The sequence below is a fragment of the Procambarus clarkii genome, chromosome 75 (genome assembly GCF_040958095.1).
Source record: "Procambarus clarkii isolate CNS0578487 chromosome 75, FALCON_Pclarkii_2.0, whole genome shotgun sequence".
In the NCBI taxonomy this organism is placed as follows: domain Eukaryota; kingdom Metazoa; phylum Arthropoda; class Malacostraca; order Decapoda; family Cambaridae; genus Procambarus; species Procambarus clarkii.
Genome location: NC_091224.1, coordinates 26,598,791 through 26,617,326, shown reverse-complemented (window position 1 = coordinate 26,617,326; position 18,536 = coordinate 26,598,791). Strand labels below are relative to the sequence as shown.

Here is an 18,536-nt window from a genome sequence, read left to right as displayed (position 1 = left end):
CCAAGTTCTGGCTCTCTGCACCTATTCGCAGTTTGAAATTCCGACTTTTTATACCAAAAATATGCCAACTAATGAAAGCGGGGTAGGTCACATTTTGCCCAAACCCGCCTGCAGTTTTCAAAATATCCCAAACATCCCAAATTCTATACCTGAGCCATATTTTGGACCCAAATTCTGGCTCTCTGCACCTATTCGCAGTTTGAAATTCCGAATTTTATACCAAAAATATGCCAATTACTGAAAGCGGCGGTGGGTCACATTTTGTCCAACCCCCCCCCCCCTGCAGTTTTCAAAATATCCCAAACATCCCAAATTCGATACCTGAGGCATATTTTGGACCCAAATTCTGGCTCTCTGCCCCTATTCGCAGTTTGAAATTCCGAATTTTATACCAAAAATATGCCAATTACTGAAAGCGGCGGTGGGTCACATTTTGCCCAAACCCCCCTGCAGTTTTCAAAATATCGCAAACATCCCAAATTCGATACCTGAGCCATATTTTGGACCCAAATTCTGGCTCTCTGCACCAATTCGCAGTTTGAAATTCCTACTTTTTATACCAAAAATATGCCAATTACTGAAAGCGACGGTGGGTCACATTTTGCCCAAACCCCCCTGCAGTTTTCAAAATATCCCAAACATCCCAAATTCGATACCTAAGCCATATTTTGGACCCAAATTCTGGCTCTCTGCACCTATTCGCAGTTTCAAATTCCGAATTTTATACCAGAAATATGCCAACTATTGAAAGCGGGGGTGGGTCACATTTTGCCCAAACCCCCTGCAGTTTTCAAAATATCCCAAACATCCCAAATTCGATACCTGAGCCATATTTTGGACCCAAGTTCTGGCTCTCTGCACCTATTCGCAGTTTGAAATTCCTACTTTTTATACCAAAAATATGCCAATTACTGAAAGCGGCAGTGGGTCACATTTTGCCCAAACCTCCCTGCAGTTTTCAAAATATCCCAAACATACCAAATTCGATACCCGAGCAATATTTTGGACCCAAATTCTGGCTCTCTGCACCTATTCGCAGTTTGAAATTTCGACTTTTTATACCAAAAATCTGCCAATTACTGAAAGCAGCGGTGGGTCACATTTTGCCCAAACCCCCCTGCAGTTTTCAAAATATCCCAAACATCCCAAATTCTATACCTGAGCCATATTTTGGACCCAAATTCTGGCTCCCTGCACCTATTCGCAGTTTGAAATTCCAAATTTTTATACCAAAAATTTGCCAATTATTGAAAGCGGCGGTGGGTCACATTTCGGCCAAACCCCCCTGCAGTTTTCAAAATATCCCAAACATCCCAAATTCGATACCTGCGCCATATTTTGGACCCAAAATCTGGCTCTCTGCACCTATTCGCAGTTTGAAATTCCGACTTTTTATACCAAAAATATGCCAACTACTGAAAGCGGGGGTGGGTCACATTTTGCCCAAACCCCCCTGCAGTTTTCAAAATATCCCAAACATCCCAAATTCGATACCTGAGCCATATTTTGGACCCAAATTCTGGCTCTCTGCACCTATTCGCAGTTTGAAATTCCGACTTTTTATACCAAAAATATGCCAACTACTGAAAGCGAGGGTGGGTCACATTTTGCCCAAACCCCCCTGCAGTTTTCAAAATATCCCAAACATCCTAAATTCGATACCTGAGCCATATTTTGGACCCAAATTCTGTCTCTCTGCACCTATTCGCAGTTTGAAATTCCGAATTTTATACCAAAAATATGCCAATTACTGAAAGCGGCGGTGGGTCACATTTTGTCCAAACACCACCCCCCCTGCAGTTTTCAAAATATCCCAAACATCCCAAATTCGATACCTGAGCCATATTTTGGACCAAAATTCTGGCTCTCTGCACCTATTCGCAGTTTGAAATTCCAAATTTTTATACCAAAAATAAGCCAATTATTGAAAGCGGCGGTGGGTCACATTTTGGCCAAACCCCCCTGCAGTTTTCAAAATATCCCAAACATCCCAAATTCGATTACCTGAGCCATATTTTGGACCCAAATTCTGGCTCTCTGCACCTATTCGCAGTTTGAAATTCCGACTTTTTATACCAAAAATATGCCAATTACTGAAAGCAGCGGTGGGTCACATTTTGCCCAAACCCCCCTGCAGTTTTCAAAAATCCCAAACATCCCAAATTCGATACCTGAGCCACATTTTGGACCCAAATTCTGGCTCTCTGCACCTATTCGCAACTTGAAATTCCGAATTTTATACCAAAAATATGCCAATTACTGAAAGCGGCGGAGGTCACATTTTGCCCAATCCTCCCTGCAGTTTTCAAAATATCCCAAACATCCCAAATTCGATACCTAAGCCATATTTTGGACCCAAATTCTGGCTCTCTGCACCTATTCGCAGTTTCAAATTCCGAATTTTATACCAGAAATATGCCAACTATTGAAAGCGGGGGTGGGTCACATTTTGCCCAAACCCCCTGCAGTTTTCAAAATATCCCAAACATCCCAAATTCGATACCTGAGCCATATTTTGGACCCAAGTTCTGGCTCTCTGCACCTATTCGCAGTTTGAAATTCCTACTTTTTATACCAAAAATATGCCAATTACTGAAAGCGGCAGTGGGTCACATTTTGCCCAAACCTCCCTGCAGTTTTCAAAATATCCCAAACATACCAAATTCGATACCCGAGCAATATTTTGGACCCAAATTCTGGCTCTCTGCACCTATTCGCAGTTTGAAATTTCGACTTTTTATACCAAAAATCTGCCAATTACTGAAAGCAGCGGTGGGTCACATTTTGCCCAAACCCCCCTGCAGTTTTCAAAATATCCCAAACATCCCAAATTCTATACCTGAGCCATATTTTGGACCCAAATTCTGGCTCCCTGCACCTATTCGTAGTTTGAAATTCCAAATTTTTATACCAAAAATATGCCAATTATTGAAAGCGGCGGTGGGTCACATTTCGGCCAAACCCCCCTGCAGTTTTCAAAATATCCCAAACATCCCAAATTCGATACCTGCGCCATATTTTGGACCCAAAATCTGGCTCTCTGCACCTATTCGCAGTTTGAAATTCCGACTTTTTATACCAAAAATATGCCAACTACTGAAAGCGGGGGTGGGTCACATTTTGCCCAAACCCCCCTGCAGTTTTCAAAATATCCCAAACATCCCAAATTCGATACCTGAGCCATATTTTGGACCCAAATTCTGGCTCTCTGCACCTATTCGCAGTTTGAAATTCCGACTTTTTATACCAAAAATATGCCAACTACTGAAAGCGAGGGTGGGTCACATTTTGCCCAAACCCCCCTGCAGTTTTCAAAATATCCCAAACATCCTAAATTCGATACCTGAGCCATATTTTGGACCCAAATTCTGTCTCTCTGCACCTATTCGCAGTTTGAAATTCCGAATTTTATACCAAAAATATGCCAATTACTGAAAGCGGCGGTGGGTCACATTTTGTCCAAACACCACCCCCCCTGCAGTTTTCAAAATATCCCAAACATCCCAAATTCGATACCTGAGCCATATTTTGGACCAAAATTCTGGCTCTCTGCACTTATTCGCAGTTTGAAATTCCAAATTTTTATACCAAAAATAAGCTAATTATTGAAAGCGATGGTGGGTCACATTTTGGCCAAACCCCCCTGCAGTTTTCAAAATATCCCAAACATCCCAAATTCGATACCTGAGCCATATTTTGGACCCAAATTCTGGCTCTCTGCACCTATTCGCAGTTTGAAATTCCGACTTTTTATACCAAAAATATGCCAATTACTGAAAGCAGCGGTGGGTCACATTTTGCCCAAACCCCCCTGCAGTTTTCAAAAATCCCAAACATCCCAAATTCGATACCTGAGCCACATTTTGGACCCAAATTCTGGCTCTCTGCACCTATTCGCAACTTGAAATTCCGAATTTTATACCAAAAATATGCCAATTACTGAAAGCGGCGGAGGTCACATTTTGCCCAATCCTGCCTGCAGTTTTCAAAATATCCCAAACATCCCAAATTCGATACCCGAGCAATATTTTGGACCCAAATTCTGGCTATCTGCACCTATTCGCAGTTTGAAATTTCGAATTTTTATACCAAAAATCTGCCAATTACTGTAAGGGGCGGTGGGTCACATTTTGCCCAAACCCCCCTGCAGTTCTCAAAATATCCCAAACATCCCAAATTCGATACCTGAGCCATATTTTGGACCCAAATTCTGGCTCTCTGCACCTATTCGCAGTTTGAAATTCCGACTTTTTATACCAAAAATATGCCAACTAATGAAACCGGGGTGGGTCACATTTTGCCCAAACCCGCCTGCAGTTTTCAAAATATCCCAAACATCCCAAATTCGATACCTGAGGCATATTTTGGACCCAAATTCTGGCTCTCTGCACCTATTCGCAGTTTGAAATTCCGAATTTTATACCAAAAATATGCCAATTACTAAAAGCGGCGGTGGGTCACATTTTGTCCAACCCCCCCCCCCCCTGCAGTTTTCAAAATATCCCAAACATCCCAAATTCGATACCTGAGGCATATTTTGGACCCAAATTCTGGCTCTCTGCCCCTATTCGCAGTTTGAAATTCCGAATTTTATACCAAAAATATGCCAATTACTGAAAGCGGCGGTGGGTCACATTTTGCCCAAACCCCCCTGCAGTTTTCAAAATATCGCAAACATCCCAAATTCGATACCCTGAGCCATATTTTGGACCCAAATTCTGGCTCTCTGCACCAATTCGCAGTTTGAAATTCCTACTTTTTATACCAAAAATATGCCAATTACTGAAAGCGACGGTGGGTCACATTTTGCCCAAACCCCCCTGCAGTTTTCAAAATATCCCAAACATCCCAAATTCGATACCTAAGCCATATTTTGGACCCAAATTCTGGCTCTCTGCACCTATTCGCAGTTTCAAATTCCGAATTTTATACCAGAAACATGCCAACTATTGAAAGCGGGGGTGGGTCACATTTTGCCCAAACCCCCCTGCAGTTTTCAAAATATCCCAAACATACCAAATTCGATACCTGAGCAATATTTTGGACCCAAGTTCTGGCTCTCTGCACCTATTCGCAGTTTGAAATTCCTACTTTTTATACCAAAAATATGCCAATTACTGAAAGCAGGCAGTGGGTCACATTTTGCCCAAACCTCCCTGCAGTTTTCAAAATATCCCAAACATACCAAATTCTATACCCTGAGCAATATTTTGGACCCAAATTCTGGCTCTCTGCACCTAGTTCGCAGTTTGAAATTTCGAACTTTTTATACCAAAAATCTGCCAATTACTGAAAGCAGCGGTGGGTCACATTTCTGCCCAAACCCCCCTGCAGTTTTCAAAATATCCCAAACATCCCAAATTCTATACCTGAGCCATATTTTGGACCCAAATTCTGGCTCTCTGCACCTATTCGCAGTTTGAAATTCCGAATTTTTATACCAAAAATATGCCAATTACTTGAAAGCGGCGGTGGGTCACATTTCGGCCAAACCCCCCTGCAGTTTTCAAAATATCCCAAACATCCCAAATTCGATACCTGAGCCATATTTTGGACCCAAATTCTGGCTCTCTGCACCTATTCGCAGTTTGAAATTCCGACTTTTTATACCAAAAATATGCCAACTACTGAAAGCGAGGGTGGGTCACATTTTGCCCAAACCCCCCTGCAGTTTTCAAAATATCCCAAACATCCTAAATTCGATACCTGAGCCATATTTTGGACCCAAATTCTGGCTCTCTGCACCTATTCGCAGTTTGAAATTCCGAATTTTATACCAAAAATATGCCAATTACTGAAAGCGGCGGTGGGTCACATTTTGTCCAAACACCACCCCCCCCCCCCCCTGCAGTTTTCAAAATATCCCAAACATCCCAAATTCGATACCTGAGCAATATTTTGGACCCAAATTCTGGCTCTCTGCACCTATTCTCAGTTTGAAATTCCAAATTTTTATACCAAAAATATGCCAATTATTGAAAGCGGCGGTGGGTCACATTTTGGCCAAACCCCCCCTGCAGTTTTCAAAATATCCCAAACATCCCAAATTCGATACCTGAGCCATATTTTGGACCCAAATTCTGGCTCTCTGCACCTATTCGCAGTTTGAAATTCCGACTTTTTATACCAAAAATATGCCAATTACTGAAAGCAGCGGTGGGTTACATTTTGCCCAAACCCCCCTGCAGTTTTCAAAAATCCCAAACATCCCAAATTCGATACCTGAGCCACATTTTGGACCCAAATTCTGGCTCTCTGCACCTATTCGCAACTTGAAATTCCGAATTTTATACCAAAAATATGCCAATTACTGAAAGCGGCGGAGGTCACATTTTGCCCAATCCTCCCTGCAGTTTTCAAAATATCCCAAACATCCCAAATTCGATACCCGAGCAATATTTTGGACCCAAATTCTGGCTATCTGCACCTATTCGCAGTTTGAAATTTCGAATTTTTATACCAAAAATCTGCCAATTACTGTAAGGGGCGGTGGGTCACATTTTGCCCAAACCCCCCTGCAGTTTTCAAAATATCCCAAACATCCCAAATTCGATACCTGAGCAATATTTTGGACCCAAATTCTGGCTCTCTGCACCTATTCGCAGTTTGAAATTCCGAATTTTATACCAAAAATATGCCAATTACTGAAAGCAGCGGTGGGTCACATTTTGCCCAAACCTCCATGCAGTTTTCAAAATATCCCAAACATCCCAAATTCGATACCTGAGCCATATTTTGGACCCAAATTCTGGCTCTCTGCGCCTATTCGCAGTTTGAAATTCCGACTTTTTATACCAAAAATATGCCAATTACTGAAAGCGGCGGTGGGTCACATTTTGCACAAACCCCCCTGCAGTTTTCAAAATATCCCAAACATCCCAAATTCGATACCCGATCCATATTTTGGACCCAAGTTCTGGCTCTCTGCACCTATTAGCAGTTTGAAATTCCTACTTTTTATACCAAAAATATGCCAATTAATTAAAGCGGCGGTGGGTCACATTTTGCCCAAACCCCCCTGCAGTTTTCAAAATATCCCAAACATCCTAAATTCGATACCTGAGCCATATTTTGGACCCAAATTCTGGCTCTCTGCACCTATTCGCAGTTTGAAATTCCGAATTTTATACCAAAAATATGCCAATTACTGAAAGCAGCGGTGGGTCACATTTTGCCCAAACCTCCATGCAGTTTTCAAAATATCCCAAACATCCCAAATTCGATACCTGAGCCATATTTTGGACCCAAATTCTGGCTCTCTGCGCCTATTCGCAGTTTGAAATTCCGACTTTTTATACCAAAAATATGCCAATTACTGAAAGCGGCGGTGGGTCACATTTTGCACAAACCCCCCTGCAGTTTTCAAAATATCCCAAACATCCCAAATTCGATACCTAAGCCATATTTTGGACCCAAATTCTGGCTCTCTGCACCTATTCGCAGTTTCAAATTCCGAATTTTATACCAGAAACATGCCAACTATTGAAAGCGGGGGTGGGTCACATTTTGCCCAAACCCCCTGCAGTTTTCAAAATATCCCAAACATCCCAAATTCGATACCTGAGCCATATTTTGGACCCAAGTTCTGGCTCTCTGCACCTATTCGCAGTTTGAAATTCCTACTTTTTATACCAAAAATATGCCAATTACTGAAAGCGGCAGTGGGTCACATTTTGCCCAAACCTCCCTGCAGTTTTCAAAATATCCCAAACATACCAAATTCGATACCCGAGAAATATTTTGGACCCAAATTCTGGCTCTCTGCACCTGTTCGCAGTTTGAAATTTCGACTTTTTATACCAAAAATCTGCCAATTACTGAAAGCAGCGGTGGGTCACATTTTGCCCAAACCCCCCTGCAGTTTTCAAAATATCCCAAACATCCCAAATTCTATACCTGAGCCATATTTTGGACCCAAATTCTGGCTCCCTGCACCTATTCGCAGTTTGAAATTCCAAATTTTTATACCAAAAATATGCCAATTATTGAAAGCGGCGGTGGGTCACATTTCGGTCAAACCCCCCTGCAGTTTTCAAAATATCCCAAACATCCCAAATTCGATACCTGCGCCATATTTTGGACCCAAATTCTGGCTCTCTGCACCTATTCGCAGTTTGAAATTCCGACTTTTTATACCAAAAATATGCCAATTACTGAAAGCAGCGGTGGGTTACATTTTGCCCAAACCCCCCTGCAGTTTTCAAAAATCCCAAACATCCCAAATTCGATACCTGAGCCACATTTTGGACCCAAATTCTGGCTCTCTGCACCTATTCGCAACTTGAAATTCCGAATTTTATACCAAAAATATGCCAATTACTGAAAGCGGCGGAGGTCACATTTTGCCCAATCCTCCCTGCAGTTTTCAAAATATCCCAAACATCCCAAATTCGATACCCGAGCAATATTTTGGACCCAAATTCTGGCTATCTGCACCTATTCGCAGTTTGAAATTTCGAATTTTTATACCAAAAATCTGCCAATTACTGTAAGGGGCGGTGGGTCACATTTTGCCCAAACCCCCCTGCAGTTTTCAAAATATCCCAAACATCCCAAATTCGATACCTGAGCAATATTTTGGACTAAAATTCTGGCTCTCTGCACCTATTCGCAGTTTGAAATTCCGAATTTTATACCAAAAATATGCCAATTACTGAAAGCAGCGGTGGGTCACATTTTGCCCAAACCTCCATGCAGTTTTCAAAATATCCCAAACATCCCAAATTCGATACCTGAGCCATATTTTGGACCCAAATTCTGGCTCTCTGCGCCTATTCGCAGTTTGAAATTCCGACTTTTTATACCAAAAATATGCCAATTACTGAAAGCGGCGGTGGGTCACATTTTGCACAAACCCCCCTGCAGTTTTCAAAATATCCCAAACATCCCAAATTCGATACCCGATCCATATTTTGGACCCAAGTTCTGGCTCTCTGCACCTATTAGCAGTTTGAAATTCCTACTTTTTATACCAAAAATATGCCAATTAATTAAAGCGGCGGTGGGTCACATTTTGCCCAAACCCCCCTGCAGTTTTCAAAATATCCCAAACATCCTAAATTCGATACCTGAGCCATATTTTGGACCCAAATTCTGGCTCTCTGCACCTATTCGCAGTTTGAAATTTCGAATTTTATACCAAAAATATGCCAATTACTGAAAGCGGCGGTGGGTCACATTTTGTCCAAACACCACCCCCCCCCCCCCCTGCAGTTTTCAAAATATCCCAAACATCCCAAATTCGATACCTGAGCAATATTTTGGACCCAAATTCTGGCTCTCTGCACCTATTCGCAGTTTGAAATTCCAAATTTTTATACCAAAAATATGCCAATTATTGAAAGCGGCGGTGGGTCACATTTTGGCCAAACCCCCCTGCAGTTTTCAAAATATCCCAAACATCCCAAATTCGATACCTGAGCCATATTTTGGACCCAAATTCTGGCTCTCTGCACCTATTCGCAGTTTGAAATTCCGACTTTTTATACCAAAAATATGCCAACTACTGAAAGCGAGGGTGGGTCACATTTTGCCCAAACCCCCCTGCAGTTTTCAAAATATCCCAAACATCCTAAATTCGATACCTGAGCCATATTTTGGACCCAAATTCTGGCTCTCTGCACCTATTCGCAGTTTGAAATTCCGAATTTTATACCAAAAATATGCCAATTACTGAAAGCGGCGGTGGGTCACATTTTGTCCAAACACCACCCCTTCCCCCCTGCAGTTTTCAAAATATCCCAAACATCCCAAATTCGATACCTGAGCAATATTTTGGACCCAAATTCTGGCTCTCTGCACCTATTCTCAGTTTGAAATTCCAAATTTTTATACCAAAAATATGCCAATTATTGAAAGCGGCGGTGGGTCACATTTTGGCCAAACCCCCCCTGCAGTTTTCAAAATATCCCAAACATCCCAAATTCGATACCTGAGCCATATTTTGGACCCAAATTCTGGCTCTCTGCACCTATTCGCAGTTTGAAATTCCGACTTTTTATACCAAAAATATGCCAATTACTGAAAGCAGCGGTGGGTTACATTTTGCCCAAACCCCCCTGCAGTTTTCAAAAATCCCAAACATCCCAAATTCGATACCTGAGCCACATTTTGGACCCAAATTCTGGCTCTCTGCACCTATTCGCAACTTGAAATTCCGAATTTTATACCAAAAATATGCCAATTACTGAAAGCGGCGGAGGTCACATTTTGCCCAATCCTCCCTGCAGTTTTCAAAATATCCCAAACATCCCAAATTCGATACCCGAGCAATATTTTGGACCCAAATTCTGGCTATCTGCACCTATTCGCAGTTTGAAATTTCGAATTTTTATACCAAAAATCTGCCAATTACTGTAAGGGGCGGTGGGTCACATTTTGCCCAAACCCCCCTGCAGTTTTCAAAATATCCCAAACATCCCAAATTCGATACCTGAGCAATATTTTGGATAAAAATTATGGCTCTCTGCACCTATTCGCAGTTTGAAATTCCGAATTTTATACCAAAAATATGTCAATTACTGAAAGCAGCGGTGGGTCACATTTTGCCCAAACCTCCATGCAGTTTTCAAAATATCCCAAACATCCCAAATTCGATACCTGAGCCATATTTTGGACCCAAATTCTGGCTCTCTGCGCCTATTCGCAGTTTGAAATTCCGACTTTTTATACCAAAAATATGCCAATTACTGAAAGCGGCGGTGGGTCACATTTTGCACAAACCCCCCTGCAGTTTTCAAAATATCCCAAACATCCCAAATTCGATACCCGAGCCATATTTTGGACCCAAGTTCTGGCTCTCTGCACCTATTAGCAGTTTGAAATTCCTACTTTTTATACCAAAAATATGCCAATTAATTAAAGCGGCGGTGGGTCACATTTTGCCCAAACCCCCCTGCAGTTTTCAAAATATCCCAAACATCCTAAATTCGATACCTGAGCCATATTTTGGACCCAAATTCTGGCTCTCTGCACCTATTCGCAGTTTGAAATTTCGAATTTTATACCAAAAATATGCCAATTACTGAAAGCGGCGGTGGGTCACATTTTGTCCAAACACCACCCCCCCCCCCTGCAGTTTTCAAAATATCCCAAACATCCCAAATTCGATACCTGAGCAATATTTTGGACCCAAATTCTGGCTCTCTGCACCTATTCGCAGTTTGAAATTCCAAATTTTTATACCAAAAATATGCCAATTATTGAAAGCGGCGGTGGGTCACATTTTGGCCAAACCCCCCTGCAGTTTACAAAAATTCCAAACATCCCAAATTCGATACCTGAGCCACATTTTGGACCCAAATTCTGGCTCTCTGCACCTATTCGCAGTTTGAAATTCCGACTTTTTATACCAAAAATATGCCAATTACTGAAAGCAGCGGTGGGTCACATTTTGCCCAAACCCCCCTGCAGTTTTCAAAAATTCCAAACATCCCAAATTCGATACCTGAGCCACATTTTGGACCCAAATTCTGGCTCTCTGCACCTATTCGCAGTTTGAAATTTCGAATTTTTATACCAAAAATCTGCCAATTACTGTAAGGGGCGGTGGGTCACATTTTGCCCAAACCCCCCTGCAGTTTTCAAAATATCCCAAACATCCCAAATTCGATACCTGAGCCATATTTTGGACCCAAATTCTGGCTCTCTGCACCTATTCGCAGTTTGAAATTCCGACTTTTTATACCAAAAATCTGCCAATTACTGTAATCGGCGGTGGGTCACATTTTGCCCAAACCCCCGTGCAGTTTTCAAAATATCCCAAACATTCAAAATTCGATACCCGAGCCATATTTTGGACCCAAAATCTGGCTCTCTGCACCTATTCGCAGTTTGAAATTCCGACTTTTTATACCAAAAATATGCCAATTACTGAAAGCAGCGGTGGGTCACATTTTGTCCAACCCCCCCCCCCCCCCCCCCGCGCAGTTTTCAAAATATCCCAAACATCCCAAATTCGATACCTGAGCTATATTTTGGACCCAAATTCTGGCTCTCTGCACCTATTCGCAGTTTGAAATTCCGAATTTTATACCAAAAATATGCCAATTACTGAAAGCAGCGGTGGGTCACATTTTGCCCAAACCTCCCTGCAGTTTTCAAAATATCCCAAACATCCCAAATTCGATACCTGAGCCATATTTTGGACCCAAATTCTGGCTCTCTGCGCCTATTCGCAGTTTGAAATTCCGACTTTTTATACCAAAAATATGCCAATTACTGAAAGCGGCGGTGGGTCACATTTTGCACAAACCCCCCTGCAGTTTTCAAAATATCCCAAACATCCCAAATTCGATACCCGAGCCATATTTTGGACCCAAGTTCTGGCTCTCTGCACCTATTAGCAGTTTGAAATTCCTACTTTTTATACCAAAAATATGCCAATTAATTAAAGCGGCAGTGGGTCACATTTTGCCCAAACCCCCCTGCAGTTTTCAAAATATCCCAAACATCCCAAATTCGATACCTGAGCCATATATTGGACCCAAATTCTGGCTCTCTGCACCTATTCGCAGTTTGAAATTCCGACTTTTTATACCAAAAATATGCCAACTAATGAAAGCGGGGTGGGTCACATTTTGCCCAAACCCGCCTGCAGTTTTCAAAATATCCCAAACATCCCAAATTCGATACCTGAGCCATATTTTGGACCCAAATTCTGGCTCTCTGCACCTATTCGCAGTTTGAAATTCCGAATTTTATACCAAAAATATGCCAATTACTGAAAGCGGCGGTGGGTCACATTTTGTCCAACCCCCCCCCCCTGCAGTTTTCAAAATATCCCAAACATCCCAAATTCGATACCTGAGGCATATTTTGGACCTAAATTCTGGCTCTCTGCCCCTGTTCGCAGTTTGAAATTCCGAATTTTATACCAAAAATATGCCAATTACTGAAAGCGGCGGTGGGTCACATTTTGCACAAACCCCCCTGCAGTTTTCAAAATATCCCAAACATCCCAAATTCGATACCCGAGCCATATTTTGGACCCAAGTTCTGGCTCTCTGCACCTATTAGCAGTTTGAAATTCCTACTTTTTATACCAAAAATATGCCAATTAACTTAAACCGGCGGTGGGTCACATTTTGCCCAAACCCCCCTGCAGTTTTCAAAATATCCCAAACATCCCAAATTCGATACCTGAGCCATATTTTGGACCCAAGTTCTGGCTCTCTGCACCTGTTCGCAGTTTGAAATTCCTACTTTTTATACCAAAAATCTGCCAATTACTGAAAGCAGCGGTGGGTCACATTTTGCCCAAACACCCCTGCAGTTTTCAAAATATCCCAAATTCTATACCTGAGCCATATTTTGGACCCAAATTCTGGCTCCCTGCACCTATTCGCAGTTTGAAATTCCGATTTTTTATACCAAAAATATGCCAATTATTGAAAGCGGCGGTGGGTCACATTTTGCCCAAACCCCCCTGCAGTTTTCAAAATATATCAAACATCCCAAATTCGATACCTGAGCCATATTTTGGATAAAAATTATGGCTCTCTGCACCTATTCGCAGTTTGAAATTCCGACTTTTTATACCAAAAATATGCCAATTACGGAAAGCGGCAGTGGGTCACATTTTGAGCAAACCCCCCTGCAGTTTTCAAAATATCCCAAACATCCCAAATTCGATACCTGAGCCATATTTTGGACTCAAATTCTGGCTCTCTGCACTTATTAGCAGTTTGAAATTCCGACTTTTTATACCAAAAATATGCCAATTAATTAAAGCGGCGGTGGGTCACATTTTGCCCAAACCCCCCTGCAGTTTTCAAAATATCCTAAACATCCCAAATTCGATACCTGAGGCATATTTTGTACCCAAATTCTGGCTCTCTGCACCTATTCGCAGTTTGAAATTACGACTTTTTATACCAAAAATATGCCAATTACTGAAAGCGGCGGTGGGTCACATTTTGCCCAAACCCCCCTGCAGTTTTCAAAATATCCTAAACATCCTAAATTCGATACCTGAGGCTCATTTTGTACCCAAATTCTGGCTCTCTGCACCTATTCGCAGTTTGAAATTACGACTTTTTATACCAAAAATATGCCAATTACTGAAAGCGGCGGTGGTTCACATTTTGCCCAAACCCCCCTGCAGTTTTCAAAATATCGCAAACATCCCAAATTCGATACCTTAGCCATATTTTGGACCCAAATTCTGGCTCTCTGCACCAATTCGCAGTTTGAAATTCCGATATTTTTATACCAGAAATATGCCAATTACTGAAAGCGGCAGTGGGTCACATTTTGCCCAAACCCCCCTGCAGTTTTCAAAATATCCCAAACATCCCAAATTCGATACCCGAGCCATATTTTGGACCCAAATTCTGGCTCTCTGCATCTATTCGCAATTTGAAATTCCTACTTTTTATACCAAAAATATGCCAATTACTGAAAGCGGCGGTGGGTCACATTTTGCCCAAACCCCCCTGCAGTTTTCAAAATATCCCAAACATCCCAAATTCGATACCTAAGCCATATTTTGGACCCAAATTCTGGCTCTCTGCACCTATTCGCCGTTTGAAATTCCGACTTTTTATACCAGAAATATGCCAACTACTGAAAGCGGGGGTGGGTCACATTTTGTCCAAACCCCCCCTGCAGTTTTCAAAATATCCCAAACATCCCAAATTCAATACCTGAGCCATATTTTGGACCCAAATTCTGGCTCTCTGCACCTATTCGCAGTTTCAAATTCCGAATTTTATACCAAAAATATGCCAATTACTGAAAGCGGCGGTGGGTCACATTTTGCCCAAACCCCCCCTGCAGTTTTCAAAATATCCTAAACATCCCAAATTCGATACCTGAGGCATATTTTGTACCCAAATTCTGGCTCTCTGCACCTATTCGCAGTTTGAAATTCCGACTTTTCATACCAAAAATATGCCAATTACTGAAAGCGGCGGTGGTTCACATTTTGCCCAAACCCCCCTGCAGTTTTCAAAATATCCCAAACTTTCCAAATTCGATACCTGAGCCATATTTTGGACCCAAATTCTGGCTCTCTGCGCCTATTCGCAGTTTGAAATTCCGACTTTTTATACCAAAAATATGCCAATTACTGAAAGCGGCGGTGGGTCACATTTTGCCCAAACCCCCCTGCAGTTTTCAAAATATCCCAAACATCCCAAATTCGCTACCCGAGCCATATTTTGGACCCAAATTCTGGCTCTCTTTTTTCGGAAGCTTTCTAATTTGCGGGATTAACTTTGTCATCCTAACTGACGTGTTCTAGTGAATTATGTCCATTCTTTAGCATGGCGACCAAAACTGAACTGCATAATATAAATGGGGCCTAAAAACAATACGAATAATAAAAACAATAAAAACAATAAACCCAGCCGACTTATTGCTAACTCTTCTATAAATAAATCTATGGGAAAGAAAAGCTCTCAGCCTGCTAACAAGAGTGTATAAATCCACAAGGGCCGGGACGAGGATTCGAACCTGCGTCCGAAAGCATCCCAGACGCTGCCGTAATCGACTGAGCTACGACATGGTCAAAAGGAGTTGAAACCGAAGTTCTACTGAACTTACTGGATCCTGCAGCCTCTCCGAGGCACAAACCAGTGTTAGTGTAACAAGAATGTGAAGTTGTCTACGTTCATCTAGTTCCACCCGCTCCTCCCCAGAACTAGTTGTTAAATAAGCACTTTACCTTGACTCCTCTGATCCAACACTTGTCCACACGTGCCACACTCTTGAAAAAATATTTTTTACATATATTAAGTAAGTAATTATCAAAAGAAGGCACCAAACCGGGAAGGCTATGTAGCACCAGGGTAAGTATAAACAGTTTATTTCAAATACAATCGAGTAGCAAAATATAAATATGAATTTCAAGAACACTGGAACCAATCACTGGAAAAGGTATAATTGCAATGGAGATTAATTACAGATTGTAACAACAATAGCGAGTAGGCAAGACTGATAAGACTGCAATAGCCTAACGGAATACATTTTTGTCTTGGACTCATGAGGCTATGGTTAAGCATCAATGTTCTTTTAAAGTTACATAGAAACACATTATCTTATTAGGGTCTTCCACTAAAACAAACCTTTAGCTAACCTTAGATAAACGTACTGTGTATTATTAATTTATTTAGCTGTCTATTGGCCTAAATTATATAAATAATATGTTTAAAACCTCTCAAGTACAGTATATGGTCCATGAGTACTAAACTAACGTTAGAAGCCTAGTGATTACATTGTCAAAAATGACCATTTACAGGTGAATTCATTTTACATCGCAGAGTAAACAAGATGCAAACAATTAACATCTTCCATCTATTAGATAAACAATTATCTAGTCGTCCCTTCACTTTCTAGTGTGTGGTTTGGTCAACATATTTCAGCCCCCGTTATTGTGACTCCTCGTCTGCAATTATCTTCATTTATCTGCACAACTGCTATCCTGATATGACCACTCCATCGCCCTAGTCGTTAACACTAAACAATCTAGGGCGACTTGTTGCTAAACATTATATGCCCCCTTTAGCTTAGCTACAAGACACCGTGTACATATTATCAAACTACCTTTAATGTCATAATGCAACAGTTTGCGCGCTCAAAATACAGATAGACAAACTCCTCAGGAACCGTAGGGGAACCTTTGACAAGCCGCCGGCTTCCTGATGCCGTAGAGGGCACTATGGACAAATGGTGGCCCTCTGGTAAATTTAAGTCAATATTACCTAAGAGTTATGATGTACCAGCCATTAAGCATCTGGGACTCAGTTAATATGAAAATAATCCTTAAGAATAGTTAAACGAATCTTTGACTTAAACGAACAACATTGAATATTGAACTGTACGAGTCTCTGTTGTGGTCCCATCTGGCCTACTGTGTCCTAATATGGAAACTTCACTTCAAAAACACATCAATGATTTTCCGCTTTGGAGAAAGTTCAAGACAGCAACAACAATCATTCCAGAACTTGTTCAACTGTCACTACCACGAATCTTTGAAGGACTAACACTATGTTTAAATTGTTATACATTTTGATAGATTAGCCTATAAATTTTGCTAGAAATTACCTACTTAATATTATCTGTTAGATTAAGGCCCTGCCCGAAGCGCTATGCGTACTAGTGGCTTTACAAGAATGTAAACACATCATGCCATGTACTCTCAGAAACCCAATGTAACTTCTTATAGATATATTAATAAATAAATAACAGCCGAGGCCTTTGTAATACTATTTTAATGCATTGCTTTATACTTTGTAAAGTCTTTTAGAGAAGTGCTTTGTATTTATAACCTCCAACTTGGTCAGTATTACAAATTAAAAAAAAAAATTATATTACTGACCTAATTGTAGGTTATTAATACAGACCACTTCTCTAAAATGTCATATTTGACACAGACAGGCTGGACAACAGCTTCAAGCTCAACAAGCCACAATGTAACACAGAAAATAGATGTGTTGTTCCTCCCAGAGGGGGGATTAACCCATGAACCCGCTCAACCACTCAAGTTGTAAATGCCGAGTCATTCCTCTTGTTCACAATATACACAAGATTTCGTCTCATTCAGATTTTCATCAAAATATGTCGAAGATTTCTCTTTGGGTTGTTTTAAGGGGCCTGACAGCCGAGTGGACAGCGCTTCGGATTCGTAATCCTGAGGTTCCGGGTTCGATCCCCGGTGGAGGCTGAAACAAATGGGCACTTTATTTCACCCTGATGACCCTGTTCACCTATCAGTAAATGAATACCTGGGAGTTAGACAGCTGCTACGGGCTGCTTCCTGGGGATGTGTAAGAAAAAGAAGGCCTGGTCGAGGACCGGGCCGCGGGGGACGCTAAGCCCCGAAATCATCTCAAGATAACCTTAATTAGATTGCTGGCTAACTACTGGCATGGCTATTAAGGCCACCACAAGCGCCCTAATGACTTAACTAGCGGGTACACCTATGGCTGCCACGTACCTGACAATCACCTCTATATTTTGTCTAAATACATAAAATATACAAAATAATAACGAATAACAACATGAAGTACACACCCCGAACAATCCTTCCTATATTATGATTGATTAATGATATCTGCAACACTATTTTGCTCACTGATAATCAACGTAACCCTTGCCAGGCGGCGGCTGGTCGACAACTGAGCCACACGTTAAGAAGCGGGACTCCCAGACGCGCCACTCACCCTTACTTCACCATAATATCTAAACTGTCAACCTCTAATACAGTTAAGCATCTGACCACCAGAGGCGCTAATGCTTCCCTGTTATTACGCCATCCATATAATGATTGCTCTCATTATTCATTGTCGCAACGTTTAAATACATTCATGTTTTGTAGTGACAGTGTCAGACCTCGAAGGAAGAATTGAAACACCCTTCTGAAGATGTATTATTAAATACGAAAATACTTGAGGAAATTCCTGTTTCAATTTTTCCTTCGTGGTCTGACACTCACATTTTTCATCACGTGTTAATTGTCGTGATTTACACGCAGATTTTGTAGTGTATATACGACAACTTCAGGAAAGTAATGAGTAGCGGATTTAGTCTAAACA

At 41.4% G+C, this 18,536-nt stretch overlaps 1 long non-coding RNA gene across 1 annotated transcript in view; it reads right to left on the bottom strand.

Annotated features, from left to right (window-relative positions):
- The window catches only part of LOC123771799 (uncharacterized), a 50,463-nt gene extending 32,351 nt beyond the window's left edge, over nt 1–18,112 (bottom strand). Inside the window, exons 1-2 of the long non-coding RNA XR_011224728.1 lie at nt 18,016–18,112; nt 15,668–15,709 (exon numbers count right to left, since the gene is read on the bottom strand). This is a non-coding gene — a long non-coding RNA (uncharacterized lncRNA). The remainder of the gene's footprint in view (nt 1–15,667; nt 15,710–18,015) is intronic.
- Between the last annotated feature and the right edge of the window lie 424 nt (nt 18,113–18,536).